We start from the raw sequence: 19,804 nt of genomic DNA on the forward strand, positions 1-19,804 counted from the left end.
CGTCAGGTTCCCTCTGACCCTTACCAGTCTATGAACCTCGGTGATAAAAAGGCATGAACGACAGATGCTGGGAAAACACAAACTGGACACCGGCACGTGTGTAGGCTCCACGTTGGAATCTACGTGGAGTAAGAAGCAGTTTCTGACCTCTCATCTCACTGAAAGAAGTGCAGCCAGACTGAGCCGGGCTCCAGTCTGAGCTCGGCACATCCCAGCCACTATTCTCTCGGAGCCTCAGGGCCGTGCCCATCGAAAGGGACTGGGTATCAGCTGCCTCAAAGCACAACAGCCACTGCACGATGGCGGCTATGACCACTCCGGCAGTGTGGTGCACACGGGAGAGATGACGGCAAAGTCACCAGAGCAGTGTGGCAGCACGGTGTGTCATGAGGAGCTCTACGTTTCCTTGAGAAGGGCAGCTGCAAAATGCCCAAAGCGCTGGGGAGGGATACAGATATTTAACTCTAGAGGGAAATACCTGGACCCGTTTGAAACAGACTGGCACAGACGACCCGGTGACTGGCGAGAAAGAAATGGTTCCTCAAGGTCAAGGATGAAAACATGAGGCTGGGCCCAGCCCTGAGCTGTTGCAGCCCTGGGTCTTCTGCTCAGGCACAGCCAGGTGGGGGAACTCTGTTCTAGAAGATCCCTGGGGTCCACAGGCGCCGGCCCTTTTCTCTCCCATCTGTATGTAAGCAAGCCCCAGTGCTAGACCCACGTAGAGAGGGGGATTTTCAAAATGGAAATGGAGGTGGTCATTCACCGGGAGAAAATAGGTCCCTTGCTAAATCTGGCATCAGCCGAGGAATCTTCGCAAAAAAAAAAAAAAAAAAAAAAAAAAAAAAAACCCTCAGAGCCTTGTTTGTGAGCGAGGCCGAATCCTTACTTTGCTCAAGAGGATTACTGGGTCTTAGAAAGAAGCTCACATGTGCTTTTTTTTTTTTTTAAGCTCGTGCCAACTGCATCTGTGTCCACAATATCCAAGATTGGTTCTGCTCCTCAGGGAAGACAAAAGACATTCCAAGCTATTTAAATGCCTCCAAATGTCAAACCTCAATGTCTCCAACCTTTGCGATCACCCAGAGTGGGCTCCCAGTCCCCCAAGCTTTCACCCAGCTGCTGTTTTATTTTCTTTGGAGATATAATTTAGAGGGAAGGCAAGGTACCAAATGCAGCCAATACGTGGAGAGGTAATTGTCTGTAGTGTGCAGCAGGCCTTTTCAAGGGGGTGCACCTTCCACCCAACCCCACCATTTTGCCTTCTCTTCAGTTACATAGGCTGGTGGAAAGCAGACTGGAATATTTTTCCCCTTCTCGCATCCTGCATGTCCCTGCTTACCCTAAAGCTATTCTATCTTCTCTTCTTTGGGGGAAAGTCTGGGCCCAATGACACACGTAAACTGACTATACCCAAGGTGAAAATCCCCGGGGCTGGTGCTGTGGCACAGCGTGTCAAGCCACCACCTGCAGTGCCGGCATCCCAAGTGGGAGCTGGTTCAAGACCTGGCTGCTCCACTTCTGATCCTGCTCCCTGCTAATGTGCCTGGGAAAGTATCAGAAGATGGCCCCAAGTGCTTGGGCCCCTGCACTCACACGGGAGACTCAGATGAAGCTTCTGGCTCTTGGTCTTGGCCTGGTCCAGCCCTGACTGTTGCGTCCACTTGGGGAGTAAACCAGGGGAGGGAAGCGATCCCTCTCTCTGTAACTCTGCCTTTCAAATAGGATAAAATAAACCTAAAAAAAAAAAAAAAAAAGAAAGAAAGAAAAGAAAAGAAAATCCTGAACCCCAAATAGTGCAAAATCCAAAACTTTCTAAGTGCTGAAATGCTCAAAAATTATCAGAATTTGGAGCACTTCAGATTTCTAGACTAGGGGTGCTCAACCCAAGCCCAGACAAATATTTCAAAATCTGAAACCAAGCATTTCAGATAAGAGACACTCAGCCTGTAGGACCAAAAAATGTACGTCTTCAGTGTACCATGGCATTCTCAAAACAGCCTTTAAAAGCTGCAGCTGTTGGGCTTCGCGGTTTACAGAGTTGTCCTCCTCAACAAACAATCCTCATAACCACCCCACTTCACAGAAAAGACGACCCCAGTCACGCAATGGAAGTAACTTACTCAAGATCACAAAGACGGTGATAAAGACAGGACCCGGCCCAGCACCGGGTTCCAAGTGGGCCCTGAACGGCAGTCCGCCACCATCCCGTGGTGGCCTAGTCAGGCATCTGCAGGGCTGCAGTTCTAGAAACTACAGCCACTCAGTCCAGGAACAGCACGGCGGCCCTTCCTCGGGAGGGATGCGTTTTGGTGGTCTCTGCTGGCATCGCTTTCTCCACTAGGGGGACCCGATTTCCACCTGCAGTCACCTGTCCTATCTCAATTCCAGGGCCACCTGGGCTCCAAATGTGAAGGAACTGGAGACGCCCCCAAACACCTTCCTGGGAGACAGCTCCAAGACCAGCTTTGAGCGAGTTTTGGAACCTCAAGTCCCCATGCCTCCCCCCAGTGTGCAGTGTCTGCGCAGGAAAACCTGTCTTGGGCACCAATTCCTGCCTGGCCTTGTTAACGCTGATGAACCCATATGAACAGATGGTGCTGGGAACAGAAGCCAATGGGGAGGCAGGTAGGGCGGTGAGTGATCAGAGGGGGCGCCTCAGGCAGGAGTGTGGCAGGTCACAGGCAGCCAGATCACGCCAGCCTAGGGCAGGAAACAACCTAGGAGCTGTCCATCAGCCCGTATTGTCCCCTCCCACTGCACCTCTGACATGCCAAGCCTGGGAAAGGTACAGAACCTAGGACCAAAAAAAAAAAAAAAAAGGTACTGGCCTGTGACCCTGTTTCACAAATCCAGCTGCAGCTGAATGGCCTCCGCCCCGCCAGACCTGGCTCAGCAGGGGAGGCAGCCTCCCCGTGCTATCACATTCCAGCTGCTAGTGGCAAAGGGGTAACCATGGGAACCCACACAAAAGGCTTAGCATTAGAGGAAAAGAGGCTGGGACCGAGGGGAAAAGGCTGAGAGGGACTTCAGGAGACAGTCCCGCAAACCCCGCCAACTTTCACCATGCCCACCTACTGCGACGCAGACCCAAACTGGACAAGACAGCGTGGCCCAGCCCTGAGGGCAGCAGGGGCAACCAGAGAGCTAGGATCCTGTAGTGTCTTCTTCCAGATTTCAAGTCTCTCCTCTGGACAGCAGAGCCCTTAATCTTCTTACCTGCTGGTCATTTTGCCCTGAGGTCACGTGGCTCCCTGGGATGGGCAGAAACCAGCAACAGGCTGCAAGCGGACTTCTCCCTGTGCCCCGATTTCGGCCCAGCATTTCCAGAGGTGCCTGCTCCGCATGCCGGGGGCGGAGCTTAGCTGCTGGTCCTGTAAACACACCTGGCACACCTGAGTGGGGAAGTGGCCCTGAGATGCTGGGCTGCAAAGGGGAGGGAGGCCTGGCTGTGGAGACCAATAATGCAGATGATCTTGCAAACCCAGCAGGATTTGGAGGAGGGAAATTAAGTGAACAGGCTTCTATCCAAACAGGTAATAGCATTCATAGTTAATTCCAATCTTCCTCCCCAGTTATCTACACAGTTAGTTCAATAAACTGGACAATGTGACTTTTAAGCCCTCCTTAAATTGGTAGGATTCTCAACCTATCACCACCTGGGACTCACTTTTATTTAGATTTAGTTCAGGGTTCTCAGGAACCTGGGAGTTGAGCAAATGCCATTAGAAATATGGAACACAAATTATCCTGAGTTCATGGTCACCTCTTTCCCATCCCATCACAGCGCTCAGGAGCCCGTCTCATCTGCTGTTAGACATCAAGAAAATATTGCTTCTGTGTCAACCTGCAGACTTCACAAACCCTAATCCCAACAGGCAGCCTGGGTTCTCCATTCTTTTTGCTCACAAATTAGCGGATTTCTTTTTTTTTTCTCTTAAGAAGTATTCATCTATTTGAGAGGCAGAGTTACAGGAGAGGGAGAAGGAGAGACAGAGAGAATGAGATCTTCCATCCACTGGTTCACTCCCCTAATGCGCACAAAACAGCTAGGGGCTGGGCCAGGCCAAAGTCAGGAGCCAGGAACTTCATCTGGGTCTCCCACGTGGGTGCAGGGGCCCGCTGCTTTCTCAGGTGTGTTAGCTGGAAGCTGGATCGGAAGTGGAGCAGCAGGGACTCCAACCAGCACTCATATGGGATGCGGGCACTGCAGGTAACAGCTTAACCCACTGCGCCACGACGCTGACCCCAGCTGACTCATTTCTTAATTGCAGTCATTGCGGTAAGGGGGGGAGGATAATGTTAAGACTGGGGCCAGGGAGAGACTCTGACACATTCATGAGCACCTTTCTGACAACAGCTCTCAGTAACAAGGTGGCAGAACAGCATCTGGCAGTCAACCAGTTCCTCCGCCATCATGGCTCATCTGCCTGCAGGGGAGCTGCATCGCAGGGGCACTGGAACCACTGACTGATGTTACTCACTGCCGTGATGAAATCTCAGAAACACTTTTCACCTAGAAGGGACCAGTGATGAAGATCCACGATGCAGCTCATCAGTTAAGGGAGGAGATGGCACTGGGGTCCATGCCCTCAGCAGGGTATTTCATTTCTTCTGCGTTTTGGTTTTCTCACCTTGGAGTGAGACCTTCAGACAAGGCTTGACTCCTAGTGAGGATTTGCTAAAAGCTAGGAACTGACACCTACCAGGTGCCAGGCTTACAGGAATGTCTCATTCAATCCTTGAGACAGCCATAATCTGCTAAGAATTAGCACCTCTCTCCAGGTCTTTTTAGCACTGTTTTGCAGATGAGGAAACAGAAGCTCAATGGGGTCCCCAAGCCTGGTGGACGGCAGTGCCTCTAATACATTCAATGCCTTGTGTCAGACTACTTTGGTGTTATTTTTAGTAAAGAATAACAGAAAACACCTTAGTAAGAAACTCCACCTAGTAGGTAAGAGGCCTTCAGGTCTCGCATACAAGTTCTCAACTCCTGCTTCCTGTCCACGCAGACCCCAGGAGGCAGGAGGCAGTGATGGCGGCTGGTGTAACTGGGTTCTTGCCATCCACACGGGAGACCTGGATTGCATTCCTGGTCCCTGGCTTCAGCCCCAACAAAGCTCCAGTCATTGTGGGCATTTAGGAAGCAAACCAGCTGATGGGAGCACCCTCTTATTCTCTCCCACTCAAATAAATAAAATTTTTAAAAAATAGCACCAATGGAAAATAATCAGGATTTTATACCTCCACTTTAAGAGGCTTTGGAAAGCAAGCAAACAAAAAACCATGAAGAACGAAGTTGAGCGTAAGATAGAACTCTCTGGAAAAAAATTCCAAGAGATATGCATACACATTCATACTTGTAGTCCAACTATCTACCAACCCTTGAGTGTACGATGCTTTATTATTCATCACTGACTTCCCAGAGGTTAAGTTTTCAGTAAATGTTTGACAAAATTTACTGAATGAGTTAAACCAATCCAACAATAAAATGCCTCCCTTGGAGCTGGCAAGGTATGTAACATCTTTCCCAAATCCTTGGTTGAACTTCAACAAAATAATTAAAACTTTATAGAAACTATTACTATATTGCCACCCTGTCCAAAATATTTTACTGAAAATTTAAGTTATGAAATAATCCTTTTTGTAAAAAAAATACACATTCATATGACACAGAGATCAAGAGGTTTTTTTTTTCCACCTGTATATCTGGAAATAGGATATAATACGTAAACATTGCCCTAAGCCTAGTCCGTGAGTTCAGCTTTGAGTAAGTCAGTAGATTGGTCCTCAAAAGAGAAGGGTCTGCCTAGCGGTACTGCTTTCCTTCTGGATTTATCTGTGCAGCCAAAATCAAGCTCTAGGGGTATTTTAATCAAGTAGGCAAGAATTCTGAATTTAAATTCCTTACATGACCCATTAAATTGAAGACATGTGATAGCTAGGGCTATCAGTTAACACGTGATAAGATCCATGATAACCTTGAATGAGGTGGCATTCACAAAAAGTGTGAATCTGCTTATCATCTACAGCAAAATCACACATTTTCCCAGTGCATGGAAATAGTTGCCATTTATTGCATTCTTCCTAAGTTCAATACTTTCAGTCATTATCTAACAAGCTGTCTAGTGTTTTGAGGGTCAAAGGCATGTAATAGCTAGCCCCAGGTGATGCATGCCTAAAGGCAGAGGTGAGCCTCATGCTCTTGTCTTCTGTTCCAGGTCAGGTGTGGCATACAATAAAATGCATAGCTCTGGGGTGTGCCTGCAGGTTAAGCCACAGTCTGCAGTGCCAGCATCCCATATGGGCAATGGTTCAAGTCCCTGCTAATGCACCTGGGAGTGGAGGATGGCCCAAGTCCTTGGGCACCTGCACCCCTGTGGGAGATCCAGAAGAAGTTCCTGGACCAGCACTGGCTCTTGTGGACATTTGGGTAATGAACCAGTGGATACAAGATCTGTCTCTCCTCTGTCTCTCTCTGTAACTGTGACTTTCAAATAAATAATTAAATTTTTTTTAGAAAATACATAGCTCTTAGGTGTCTAATTCCATGGGGTTTGATGATTGCAACCATCACTGAAAACATAAAACACTTCTATCATTCTTACCTCTTTACAGTCAATCCTCTACGCCCTAGACTCGCCTGTCATGCACCAGTTGGAATGCTTCTGCTCTAGCATTTCAAACAGAGAGTTGCTTGTGGATTCTTTGGTGCCTCCCTTCTTTCAGTTCACTCAAGGCTTCTGAGATTCATCTAGGTTTCTGCCAGTAGGCAGCGTTCATGCCTGTTGACTGCTGAGTAGTATTCCATTGCATGCATGGACCACAGTTTGTAGATCCAGATTTTTCTAGATGGAGGTAAGACTGTTTCCAGTTGATGACAATTACCAGTAAAGTTGCTGTGAACTTTCTGTACAAGTCTTTTTTGTGGACACTTGTTTTCCTCTATCTTGGGTAAATACCTAGGCGTGGAAATGTTGGGTCATAGGTTGGTGTATATTTAACTTTACGACAAACTGAAGTTCGTAACCCCTGCACTCTACTGGGCACTAACTTCTTAACGTGCTTTATTTTCACCTCTTAAACAATGAGTTCCCTGAAGTCAGGAAGCCATCATCAATTCCTGGGATGCCTCCGACATAGTAATGTTTGCTAAATAAATGAATGCCCACCGTTCACTCTCCTGTTCCTTCTCTGGGTGTCACAATGGTATCAGAAACTCATGGTTCGCGCCCATGGAGCAATAGGACCAGCTGAAGGTATGAAGTGGAGGTGCTGCTCATTCAATTCAGGTGAAAAGCTGCCCAGCCAGGAGACTCTGACCGCCCAAGTTTCTCTCTGAGATGACCTCCTGGAAAGTGAACCCCCCAGGAAGAAACCAGTGAGAGTTCCCTTGAAGAGACGCTAGGGAGAGGGAGGCAGGTGTCACACAGTGGCTCAAATCACAGGAAGCAGCAAGCCAGGAAATTCTGACCTTCTGGAAGTCACTAGCAAGACCTCAGCCCCACGGGAGCTCTGGGAATTATCCTCCAACACAGAGACACGAACCCACCCTGGGCTTTCCTCAAAGTGCTGGCTGGGTTCTACAAGAACACAGAATCCAAGAATACAAGTATCCGGGTCTTCCAACAATGTAACCGGATTTATCACACCAGAAGGGATCCCGGAGAGAACGGAAAGAAGGTTGGGTTAAACGTGGAGAAGGAAGGTTTATTACGCACACCCACCCTTCCTGCCTTCGAGGCGAATTTAATTCCTGTGGATCAATCCATCTACTTCCAATCACAGTATTGTTAGGTATTCGACCTATTTCCTAGAAAGCAGTGAAATCCTGGTTGGTTTGTCTGTCCATAAGGGAGGACTGATAGATCCTAAGAATAATTTCAAAAATCTTTCTTAGCAGAGAAACACTTTGGTTTCACAGCAATCAACACAGGGCTTCCCATCACCCTGGGCCCGGGGAGCTCGGCAATCGGCATCCTGGTTGGTCCAGGTCACCAAGGAGGGGATCTGTTTGGAATGCCCCAGTGCTGAGGCTCTGTGAGGTGACCCAGCCTTCCTGGATTCAGACAGCCCTGCCCTGAAGCCAGCCTCAGATAGATGTTTATCCCATTCTCAGCATCTCCAGGGAGGAAAATTCTCCACAACATCCCTTGGTAACCTTCTCCAGGGTTTTATCAAGTGTTTGGTGAGGAAGTTCTGATGCGCAGAGCAATAAAAACATGAACTCTCTGAGCCACGCTACTGCACCGGAGAGGGGTACGTGCCTGGCACCGCGCCTATGAAATGGTAGAGAGCTGTATTTACCTAACAGGCTACACAAACAGAAGCCAATTGCCAGGAGCAGATGTGGGAAGTTGATTCAAGAGGAACTGCCACAATAAATTCTGCTCCAATCCATGCACAGCATGAAATAGTTACTGCGGGTTCTAACATTGTTTTAAAAGTAACTTTACTTCCTTATTGATTCCCAATTTTAGTTCCTAAACCAGGTTTGCTAGCAGTGAAGAACAGGACATTCACAGCCGCAAAGGTTCCGAACAATCGGGCTTCGGGTACAAACAGGTCTCAGCGCACAGAACATATGTTACTGCATGTTTGCGACATGTGTACTTGTTGTATGTCTGTTGTATTTCACCTTTTCTGCAGCGATCATGCAATGCTTTCAAAATCATGAAAAAGAAAATTTTAAAGGCCAAAAATAAGCACCGAGTTAATGAAAATGTAAACCAGCTTTGGTGAACTATATCTGACCACAGTGCTTTTAATTGGAACTGATCATGTAAAGAGGCTTTAAAAAAAATCCACTGGGCACAGAAAATGCACTATCTTTGGAAGTCTCTGCTGCAGGCTGCTATCTCCCAGCCCTCTCTCCATGGAGATCGTATGCATGCGGGAGCCCATTGCTCCCTTGCCCATAAGCTTGGGCGCACCCAGGTGCTCCGCACCACCACTAGGATTTGGGAGATGGGGGCGGGGCAGCTATAACAGAACACATCAGAGAGAAAAAAATAGGTGGAAGAGACCCAACTTCCAAAGGATGCTCGCTCAACCTACTTAAGTTTTACACCGCGCTCCCTCTCCCCACCCCCACGTCCAGCCGGGCAGTGGGGAGCAGAGCAAGTGTGTGCGGCGCGTGTCCATTTTCACGCAGTGTCTGCTGCGTGACAGCAGAACGCACTTCTACAGTAACTGCCTGGAGATCGGGGCAGGGTGGGGGCGGGGTAGGGGCAAGACCCCTCACAGGCTATCTGGGGCTTCGCTACAACACACATGCAGTCAACTTAGGAAAGGCGCTCAAAACTCAACGGGGGCCCTGGGGAGAAGCAATTCATCAAAATTAAAATATTTCACAGATCATTTCTTCTGAAAAGTTGGCATGCTGTCTGTCAATAAGCAACAGTCCACTTCTGGGAGTGGCAGCTGCTGCCTACCTAATAATTAAAAAAAAAAAAAAAAAAAAAAAAAAAAGCCAAGGCCTGGGAGTGTCAGGGGACCCTCGGAGGGGAGCGCGCTGCCGGCCCTCCGTCCAGCCTGTCGCAGGCAGAGAAAGCCACTCCCGTGAACCAGGCGCGGGGCAGGGCTTCCCCGGCGACTCAAAGACCCGAGTAGACGCCTCCCGCCCTGACCCCTCGGCGACAGCGCCTCGCGTTCCCGGCAGTCCCCGAACTCACCATCGCCGCTCCCCAGGCCGCCGCCGCCCCAGAGCTGCGCGGGGCTCCAGGCCGGCGCCGCCGCCAAGTTCAAACCTCGCCGCCGTCGCTGCTCCAAGAAGGCGGCGCGGGGCATCGCCGGCGGGGCTCGGCCGCGCTCAACAATGGGCGGCTCAGCCGCGCCCTGCGCCACAGCGCTGGGGCTCGCGCGGCTCCAGGGGGCCGATCCCCGCGCAGGGGGCGCCCAGGGTGCCGGTCCTCCACACCACGCCTCCCGGCTGGGGGCCACGCACCAGCCCCGCGCCCGCCAGCGCCCGCTCCCGCAGGGGCCTCGCTCGCTCGCTCGCTCGCTCGGCGCTCGCCTCCAGGTAATCCCACAGGAAGCCTCTCGGATTGGTCCGGGCGCGCAGGACGGATTTGCATTTCAATGGCGAAGCAGGCTCCCTAAGGTTTGAAAACGGATCCCAAGACGGAAGAGTCTCGACCGGCTCGCCCCTTTGTGGTGTTGAGGGGGGCCGCACACTCCCAGCCCCTTCCGTGGGCGCGCGAGAAGGGGTTTTGATGTGCCCCCACCCCATCCGGAAAGGAACAGGAATCCTCAAGGAAAACGCAGGAGCCCGCGCTCACCCTCCAGGGACCATAGTTAGTAACCGATCAAATGAAGCATGAATGAAGCAAGGTAAAAAGTTCACAGTTTAAAAAAAAGAAAAGAAAAGCTAAGATTACAAGGAAAATAACCATCCTCGCGTGCTCCGTGCGTCCTCGCTCCACTGGGGCTGTTGACGCGGGCGGCCGGGGTCGCCTCCCTTCGCGCGCCCTGGTTTTCCAGGCGCATCGTCACGGAGGAGCCCTGGCCGGGGGATTATTTCCGCGGTCGGGACTCGTGTTGCAGACTTCAGTCTGCTTTGCATTCACGATAGGCGTGCCCAGGGCATCTTCTTTAGGTAAAGGATGGGGCTGTTTTCGGCTTGGTCTTTCTCAAAGGTTCTTCCCGCCGTTATAAAAGAGTGGCCCACCTCTCAATTGCTTTGCGCATGCTCTCTTCAGAGAGTAAGCCCACAGGTAAGGCTGGAAATGGGCTTTTACTCTTGATCGAGCAGAATCCTAGTGGTTAGATCTCCTGGTTTTGTATTTAAGGCGGCAAACACCCATATAGATACAAGGAGGAAGCCTGACTGTCGGAACTGGAACCCGCAGCTGCCACGTTGGGTGCCTTGGCTGGGCTGTGCGCGATGCCATCCTGAACGCACGCAGAAGGCGATAGCGGTCACAGCAAGTGCCCAATAAAGCCTCAGTGAAGTCTTCACCGGCTGGCTCGCCCTCCCCTCCCTGGCATATAGAGCCTGATCCCATGGAAAACTGCATTCGGTTTTACGTTTGGAATCACAAGCATGGTGTGGACAAGCACACCTGTCACGCATTGGATCCCACAAACATGGCTCTTGGCATTGGCGAAGGTTGCCTGTGGGCTAATATCGCGCCGGAATCAGGTTTTGGAGGGAAAGAGGTGCTTCTCAGAGCCTAAGCTTTGAAGGGGTGGTCAGCCCATAAAGGGTATAAAGTATCAAGCTCTCGGCCATCACCCTGGTGGTGAACTCAGTGCCGGCAGGAGCACCTGGCCAGCGGCTCTGTAGGCAGCTGAGATAATGCCTTCCTCCTGTGGCTGCTTTATCTTGTTTTCTAAGTGTTCAGGGTCAGGTGAAGTTTCAGAAGGGAGGAAACAGATCCACCCATCCTGTGTGAAATATCACTTGAAATTGGTGATTTAAACACAGTCGGGGTCCACATCTGACCCCTACGCAGCCCGCATAATACAAGTGGAATTCATCACTGACCAAAACTCCCTGGGTTTCCATCTGGGCATAGATGCTGGAGGAGGACTTTTGACTTGTACCTGTAGCTTAAAGGCATCGGCTGACATTTTTACATGGCAGGAAAGCCACCCGTCCCCTGGCAGCCAAGGTGAGCTATGCATCCAAGAATGCTTGGCCATACACGGTTACAGGAATCCTCTGCATGGGCTGGAGGCAGGTACCCTCCCTCACCTGGGCCTCACTCTCCAGCTGCAAAAGGGCCCAGCCCTTCCTTCACCAAGCACGACTTATAGGCAAGCCTGAAACACCACATGAGTGTGGTTGAAACCCCAATCTTTGGACTAAAGACCTCTGAAAAGCATACTGCACAGCAGTTCCTGTGTTAGGAATGCTTTCACGCACGATGCATTAGGGATACTCCGAAACATTCATCAAACTCAAATGAATTGATGGATAAAGAAACAAAGCTTTTTAAACTGCTGCAACATTGTGTGAGGACTTAACAGAGAGGGGGCAAGTGCACAGCCTGCTCTTGGAAAGGGTGTGTGTGGTCCATCTAGCACCTGCTATTGGCACACTTTTTCTTTGGTTTAAAGTTGTGATTCTTTTTAACTTAATGGAAACATAATCCAGATACCATTTAAAATTTACACTGTATTTTTTTTTTATTTGAAAGGTAGAATGTTAGGGGGGAGGGAGGGGGGGGAGGGAGGGAGGGAGGGAGAAAGAAAGAGAGAGAGAGAGAGAGAGAGAGAGAGATCCTCCGTCTACTGGTTCACTCCCCAAATGGCCACAACCACTGGGGCCAGGCCAGGCCAAATCCAGGAGCCAGGAACTCCACCCAGGTCTTCCATGTGGGTGGCAGAGGCACAAGTACTCAGGCCATCTTCTACCACTTTTGCAGGTGCATCAGCAGGAGGCAGCTGGGACTTGAATTGGTATTCTGCTATGGGATGCCAGTGTCACAAGTGGCAACCTCAAGCCACTGTGCCACACCACCAGCCCCCCAGATGTACGCTTTTAAAAAGGCATACTTTTCAGGGCTGGCGCTGTGGCATAGTGGGTAAAGCCGCCGCCTGCAGTGCCAGCATCCCATATGGGCACCGGTTTGAGTCCCAGCTGCTCCACTTCCAATCCAGCTCTCGGCTATGGCCTGGGAAAGCAGTAGAAGATGGCCCAAGTCTTAGGAGGGTGGAGGAAGTGAGCCAGCTGTTGTCCTCATGGCAATGAGGGAGACAGAGGACACTGGCAGTGTTACAGGGGTCACTGAACAAGGAACAGGCCCTCGGGTCAGCAGCCCAGCCTGTTAAGGAGATGGGAACTGACAGCACTGTTTTTTGGGAAGTCTGGTTAAGATGAGAAACGCGTCCTGACATTGGAAGCCACCTCCATGTTCATGTAGAAAATGGTTAACTTCATGGCAAAGCACTGGTGCTGCATTTAATGAGAGGCAGCCTCTTTGCCCAAGGAGAGGGGTTCAGGTTGTTGTTTGGGGGAAGAGCTCCCCATTGGCTATCTACGTTATGGCCAACATTTATGCAATGTTGTATAAGTGTCCAGGAGAAAAATATCTGCAGTAAACTGTTCCTGAGGAATGGGATTATAGGGCGAGAAATTCTGGGGAATCAACACAAGTCTTCCTTCTGCACTTAACACTTCTGGAGAGTTTGAGGAATTTTGAAAAATAGTAAGCATGATTCAATATCTAAAGAAGGTAATACTTTTTAAAAGATGTATTTATTCATTTATTTGAAAGGTAAAGTAACAGAGAGAGAGGGAGAGACAGAGATCTTCCATCTGTTGTTTCACTCCCCAGACAGCTGCAACGGTCAGGGCTGGGCCATGCCAAAGCCAGGATCCTGGAACTCTAGCTGGGTCTCCCCTGGGCCATCTTCTGTGGCTTTCCCAGGTGCAGTAGTAGGGACCCGGATGTGCCCATGTCCCACGTAGTGGCTTAACCTGCCCTTAATTTAATAATTTAGAAAACTATTGCATTCAGCATCCAAGATTCTGAAATATTTTTAACCAATTAATATTTACTAACCTAACATTTTGCTTTCTGCTTACCCTTTTATCTTTTTCTTATGCTGGAAAAGGCATAAGAAAGTGAAGAATAAAATTTATACCAGGGCTGGTATTGCTGTACAGAGGGTTACGCTGTCGCCTGTGACACTGGCATCCATATGAGCACTTATTCAAGTCCTGGCTGCTCCACTTCCCATCCAGCTCCCTATTAATGCGCCTAGGAAAGCAGCAGAGGGACTGCACAAGTGCTTGGACCTCTGTACCCTTGTGGGAGGCTCAGATGAAGCTCCTGGCTTCAGCGTGGCTCATCCTTGGCCATTGCAGCCATTTGAGGAGTGAACCAGTGGATGGAATATCTTTCTCTCCCTCTCTCCTCCCTCTCCTTCTCTGTCAATTTGCCTTTCAAATAAGTCTTTTTTTTTTTTTTTTAAAGAAAGACCATCCATGGCCAAATCTCAGGCTGCACTGTTAAAGCTTGAGTATGAACTCATTTTCCTGAGAGCCTCATATTCCAAGGCTGATGTGGAAATAAAGAGGTAAAGGTGAAAAATGAAGATAGACACAGGGAGGGTAGAGAGAAGGGAAAGGAATGAGGGACGTTACTAGCAGGCAAAAGACAAGGAGAGAGGTCAATGAGAAGCTGTGAGAAGAAAAGCAAACTCCGATAAATGTGAAATGTGCTCTGGGGAGGGTGCTGCGGTGTAGTGGGTAAGGCCTCCGCCTGCAGCGCCGGCATCCCATGCGGGCACCAATTCGAGTACCGGCTGCCTGCTAATGTGCCTGGACTGAATGGACTTCAACATTTTTTGCACCAATAGGCTTTTTTTAAAAATGATTTTATTTATTTATTTGAGAGGTAGAACTATGGACAGAGAGGAGAGACAGGGAGAGAAAGGTCTTCCATCTGCTGGTTCACTCCCCAAATGGCCACAGTGGCCAGTGCTGAGCCACTCCGGAACCAGGAGCTTTTTCTGGATCCCCCACATGAGAGCAGGGGCCGAGCATTTGAGCCATCTTCCACTGCTTTCCCAGGCCATCAGCAAAGATGCTGAATGGGAAGTGGAGCAGCAGGGACTTGAACTGGCAGCCATATGGGATGCCAGCACTGGAGGCGGAGGCTTAGCCCACTACGCCACAGTACCAGCCCCACACCAATCAGCTTTTTAAAAAATAAATAAATAAATAAATAAATAAAAATTTATTTATTTGAAAGGCAGAGTTAGAGAGGCAGAGGCGGAGAGACAGGTCTTTCATCCGCTGGTTCACTCCCCAAATGGTCGCAATGGCCGGAGCTGCGCAACGGCAGGAGCCAGGGGCTTTTTCTGGGTCTCCCACATGGGTTCAGGGGCCCCAAGGACTTGGGCCATCTTCTACTGCTTTCCCAATCCATAGCAGAGAGCTGGATTGGAAGTGGAACAGCTGGGACTTGAACCGGTGCCCATATGGGATGCCGGTACTTCAGGCAGCGGCTTTACCTGCTACACCACATCACTGGCCCCACCAATAAGCTTTTAACTTCATTTTCCACAGACTTTTTGAGGTATTCTTGTTTAAGTTACCTGGGAAATTATTAACTTTCTTTTTCCTTACATGTCACAGTGTTAGTGTTTGTTGCGACATCACATAAAGAAATATTTTAATATTAAACACTTGTAAACAGATAATTATACAGTAGGAAAAAACTGTTCAGCAAAGCTGCTTTGATTTTAACTTGGGCCTATCATTGCCTAAAAGCTTCACCCTCCACCCAAATGCATAAATGTAACAAGTATGATATTTGTAATTAGAGCTGTTTTTGCAGTGGGGTAAAACAAGAGCTTTCATACAAAAATGTAACAGAAAGCTGTGAGATTCCATACGTTATCCGATTTACACTGCCAGCATCCTGGAAGACAAGTCTAGAGCAAACAAAAATCAAGCCGGGCTGTACTGACTGACAACAACAATTAGCAATCCTCGTCACTGCTCACCCACGCATGTGACCCTCACTAGTTAGTGTTATGTCACCCACCACATTACACCTTTCCCTCTTCTGGACACAAGGAATCCACTTCCACGCCTAGAATCATCGGACAGGACAATGTAAGAGGAGTTTGGTTATAGACACAAGTTAGATAACACCAGCAAACTTTCAATTCCACATACCCCCGTTGACAGAATATCATTACAGGAATTTCAGACTATCATTACAGGATACCATCACAGGAACTTTAGAGCATTTTCCCATTTCTCTGTTTTCCCTTCTCTGATCTTTCTCTCTCCTTGGCCCATTTCAATTCAAACACCACTTACCGAGCACCTGCTATGTGCCAGGCATTGGGGACTTCAAGATCGATGCAATGCCAGCCCTAACTTCAAGGAGCTCACCGCTTAATGAGAAACCTAAAGAAGCCATTTCACTAGAGAAGTGTGAATCTCATGCGATAAGGATGGTGGAGTGCAATAGTTAAGAGCAGGAGTCTGGCAGCTGTGGGCAAGGTAAAATGATCTCACTAAGCTTCAGTTTTGCTCTGTAAAATAAGAATAATTACCCCGGCCACAGAAGGTTTTTATGAAGATTATATGGGATAATCTTGAGTGTGTGCTTCTGGGGGAGGGGTAACAGTTAGATATTAACTGCTCTTATTCACTCCACTGAATCGCCCCAAAGCCCTCTTCTTTCCTCCCAGTTGGTCCCATTCATTGACTAAGGAAGAGATGACTCATCAGAACTCATAGAACAAAGAAGTCCGGGCATGAGACGTAAGCTGTAGAAGAACACAGGATTAGCCAGTCCAGAGCCACTTTTCCCCAACCGACAACGCAGCTTTCCAGGACAAAAAAAGAAAGGCAAGGAGAGCCAGAGGGAAGGGGATGGGACTTGGAAGCTGGGCTGGCTCAGAGTCCTAGCTGGAAGCTCCAGAGACGTTTGGGGATTTGAGGGCGGAAGATGTGGGAGTCCTGTCTCAGACAAGAGTGTGGAGAGCTGGCTCAGCCCCAGAGTTGCAGGGAACTCAACAAGGAGTGGGAGTCAGAGAAGTGTGGTGCACCTGGCAGGGCTGGCGTGAGCCTCTGCGTTCTACCCGAGCCCCAGCCCAGCGTGGTTCTGGAGGGGCACAATGTCTCTGGCAGAGTCAACGCGGCCCAGATTCCTGACCCATCTGAGGAAGCTGCAGACTGCACCAGGGCAGCTAGCAAGCAGACACCAGCATGGGGAGACTACAGCATGGACACCCAAGTGCAGCCTCACCTGGCCCTCCTACAACATCCACCCAACACACACACACACACACACACACACACACTCTGCCCAGGCCTCTTACAACTCAGGGCTTCAAGGAGACCTTGCACTGGCAGACAGTAAGCTTCTGTCCCCCAGCTGAATGAAGTCTCAAAATAGAAATTATGCTCAGAATTTTTTTTTTTTTTTTAAGAAGAAACAGCTACGCTCCTCTCACTGCTTTGTCGGTCACTCAACATTTGTCCAGCAAATATGCTGCGCACTCAACCCTGTGCCTGGTGCGTCCCAGCTCGAAAGGGGAAGCCACATGGATTTTGGTTAATTGTTCTGTGTCCTGGGAGCGGATATTGATGTCAGGGAAGCATGCACAGGAGATGTCTGAGAGGGGTCTTGAAGGGTGTACAGGAGCTCACTGGGGTAAGGGAAGTAGAGGTCCCAAAGCATCAAGCAGCTCAGACTGACAAGGGGCACTGTAAGGAACACCCCAGGACAGGTGGCAGTCGATGCAGCCCGAGAGAGACACCAGGATCTTTTAGGCCATCTTTGGGACTTAGGTGATATCTCATAGGCAAAGAGAAATCGCTAAAACTGTCACACCAGGGTCATGATCAGATGCTCAGGGTCAAGGATGGCATGCGGAGGATCAACTGAGGGGGAGGGGCTGGGCTCATTGATTTTGACCCTCATGCCTTTGTCACCAAGGTGGAGCCCACGCCCCTGGGGACGGCAGGCATTGCATCTAAGTTAACTGCGCAGTCTCTGGAGGCAGAAGATGTAGATTTGAGTCCCGGCTTTGGCAGTTAATGAGTGACCTTGGGCTGGTCATGTAATTACTCCATAAAGCAGATTCTTCATTTGTAAAATGGGAGTGGAACACTGAATCTGAGTAATCACAGGGTTGCTGGTGTTTGGAGATGGCATGCAGCCTACAACTCACTTAGAACAGCACTGGCCATAAAGGAGCGGCCTGTTGAGTTCAGGCCTTAATTAGACGGCACTTAAAGTCACGACGAACTTTGGGGGAGAATGATGACTACGTCAGAGGGCTATGGCGAAGTCTTCAACTCACGGTATTCATTTAAATTTTGGTCACCAAGCAAAATTTCAGGGAAGAAAATCCACTTTGTAGATTCAGTTATAAAAGGCAGAGGTCGGGCTGCAATTTAAATGACTAAACCTTGCTGGCTTAAAACTGCCTTCTGGTTGTTTGTGCTGGAGACAGTGCTTTTCCTCTTCAACCTTGAAGCTCTGAGCAGGGCTGACATGAACTAGTAACAGCTGCCACTTCCCATTAGCGGCAGCTACGCTCTGGAGGAAGATGAAGTGTGCTTGGGACGTGAAGGACGTTTGGCTCTTTGAACAACGACATGTGATCTAGGTGACGAGCAGTGCTGACGGCCCAGGATCCTCAGAGGTGAAACCCCACAAGTGACAGGTCCTTGACAGCATGGGTTCAACTGGAGTGCATTCAGACCCTGGTGTGTCCTTGTCGCTGGGGAGAACGGGCTCAAGGGTGGGCAGCACTGAGCCAGACAGCACTCACCACCTGACCTGGGCTGAGTGGGAGGACGGACGCTGTTTTCCACCAGGGTCACCTAACTGATGCCCTCCAAGAAGCTTAAGATGGGAGAACTGATTTCTTTTTTAGAATCTTCCATGTTCTTTTCTTATCCTTTTCATTTTTTTTCAGATGAAATTCCTAGGTTTTCTTTTTAATATTTATTTATTCGATAGGCAGATTGAGAGAGATAGAGAGCGAGCGAGAGGTCTTCCATCCACTGGTTCACTCCCCCAAATGGCCATAATGGCCAAAGCTGGGCTGGCCCAAAGCCAAGAGCCAGGAACTTCTTCCTGGCCTCCTACATGGGTGCAAGGGCTCGAGGACCTGGGCCATCTTCCACGGCCTTCCCAGGCACACTAGCAGGGAGCTGGCTCAGAAGTGGAGCAGCCAGGACTTGAACAGGCACCAGTATGGGATGCCGGCATTGCAGGCAGCAGCTTCATCTGCTGTAGCACAGTGCTGGCCCAGAAATGCCTGTTTCTGAAGACAAAGATGAAAATAAAGACTTGGAGATGGGAGAGGGATAAGGAAAAAGAAGCTTAACAGACTTAGAGATGAAACCAGTGCCATTCCTAGCTTTGGCTTGCAATTCGTATTTTAACAAATACAGTCACCCCTTCATTACCACAGGGGACTGTTCCATGACCCCTCACAGATCCTCAAATCCAAGAGGCTCAAGTCCCCTATAAACAATGGTGTAGTATTTGCACATAACCTACACAGTGCTCTTATACATATTCAATCATCTCTGGATGACGTATGAGACCCTCTACACTGTAAATGGTATGTAAAGAGTTGTTATGCTCTACAGGGAATAATGACAAGAAAAAAGTCTGTGCATGATCAGTACTGACACAACCATTGCAGGCCTCACTCGTTTTTAAGCTGCAGTGGGAAAATGAGTGGATACAGGGGGCCTGGCCTCTCCGGATATTGCTGCCCTGACTTCTGAACCTGCCTGAGGACTGGGTGGGGAGAAAGAGTCAGAGAGACACTGGGAGAGACAGAGGGAAAAAGGAAGAAAGGCTGGGCCAAGAGCAGACCTGGCATGGAAAACCCCAGCTTACCTGCAGGGCAGGAGAGGGAGGATTTTAAGAGCAGGTTGAGGTGTCTGAATCGAATCTTAGGTGATAAATAAGGAGACAGCAGAGGTGGAAATGGAGACGGAGGACACTCATAAATTGGCACACAGGTTGAACCAATGACGCACAGAGATCTGTTTTAATGATTAAAGTATCGTGTTTTCCCAGTGCTGGCAAACCTATGACTCATTTATTGTAAAGAGCTGCTTCCCTGATTGGCAATTCATCAAGGCCGTCAACAATGATCTCTTCATAACACCACAAAACACCAACAGCAAAACCCAAATTCCTGTTCTTTTAAAAAATGCTCACTGATTTGGCACATCAAATCTTCTCATTGTATTAGAATTTTAAGCTTTCAGAATGGATCTGTGATCACGTTTGTCAATAACATCAATATATCTATTCTACTGACCAGGTTTTCTTCTTAAGGCTTTTCTTCCTGGGGGGCT

At 49.2% G+C, this 19,804-nt stretch overlaps 1 protein-coding gene across 5 annotated transcripts in view; it reads right to left on the minus strand.

Moving 5' to 3' along the window:
- The window catches only part of SHROOM3 (shroom family member 3), a 342,800-nt gene that overhangs the window by 69,944 nt on the left and 253,052 nt on the right, over positions 1-19,804 (minus strand). The window contains exon 1 of one of the 5 annotated variants that reach the window (XM_051819660.3): positions 9,672-10,313. The exons of the other annotated variants lie outside the window; for them this stretch is intronic. The gene's annotated coding sequence lies outside the window, so the exon portion shown is untranslated. Of the gene's footprint in view, positions 1-9,671; positions 10,314-19,804 lie in introns of those variants that run through there. 5 annotated transcript variants of the gene reach the window in all.

Source organism: Oryctolagus cuniculus, chromosome 8 (genome assembly GCF_051225735.1).
Source record: "Oryctolagus cuniculus isolate XC-2025 breed Fujian yellow rabbit chromosome 8, ASM5122573v1, whole genome shotgun sequence".
Lineage (NCBI taxonomy): Eukaryota > Metazoa > Chordata > Mammalia > Lagomorpha > Leporidae > Oryctolagus > Oryctolagus cuniculus.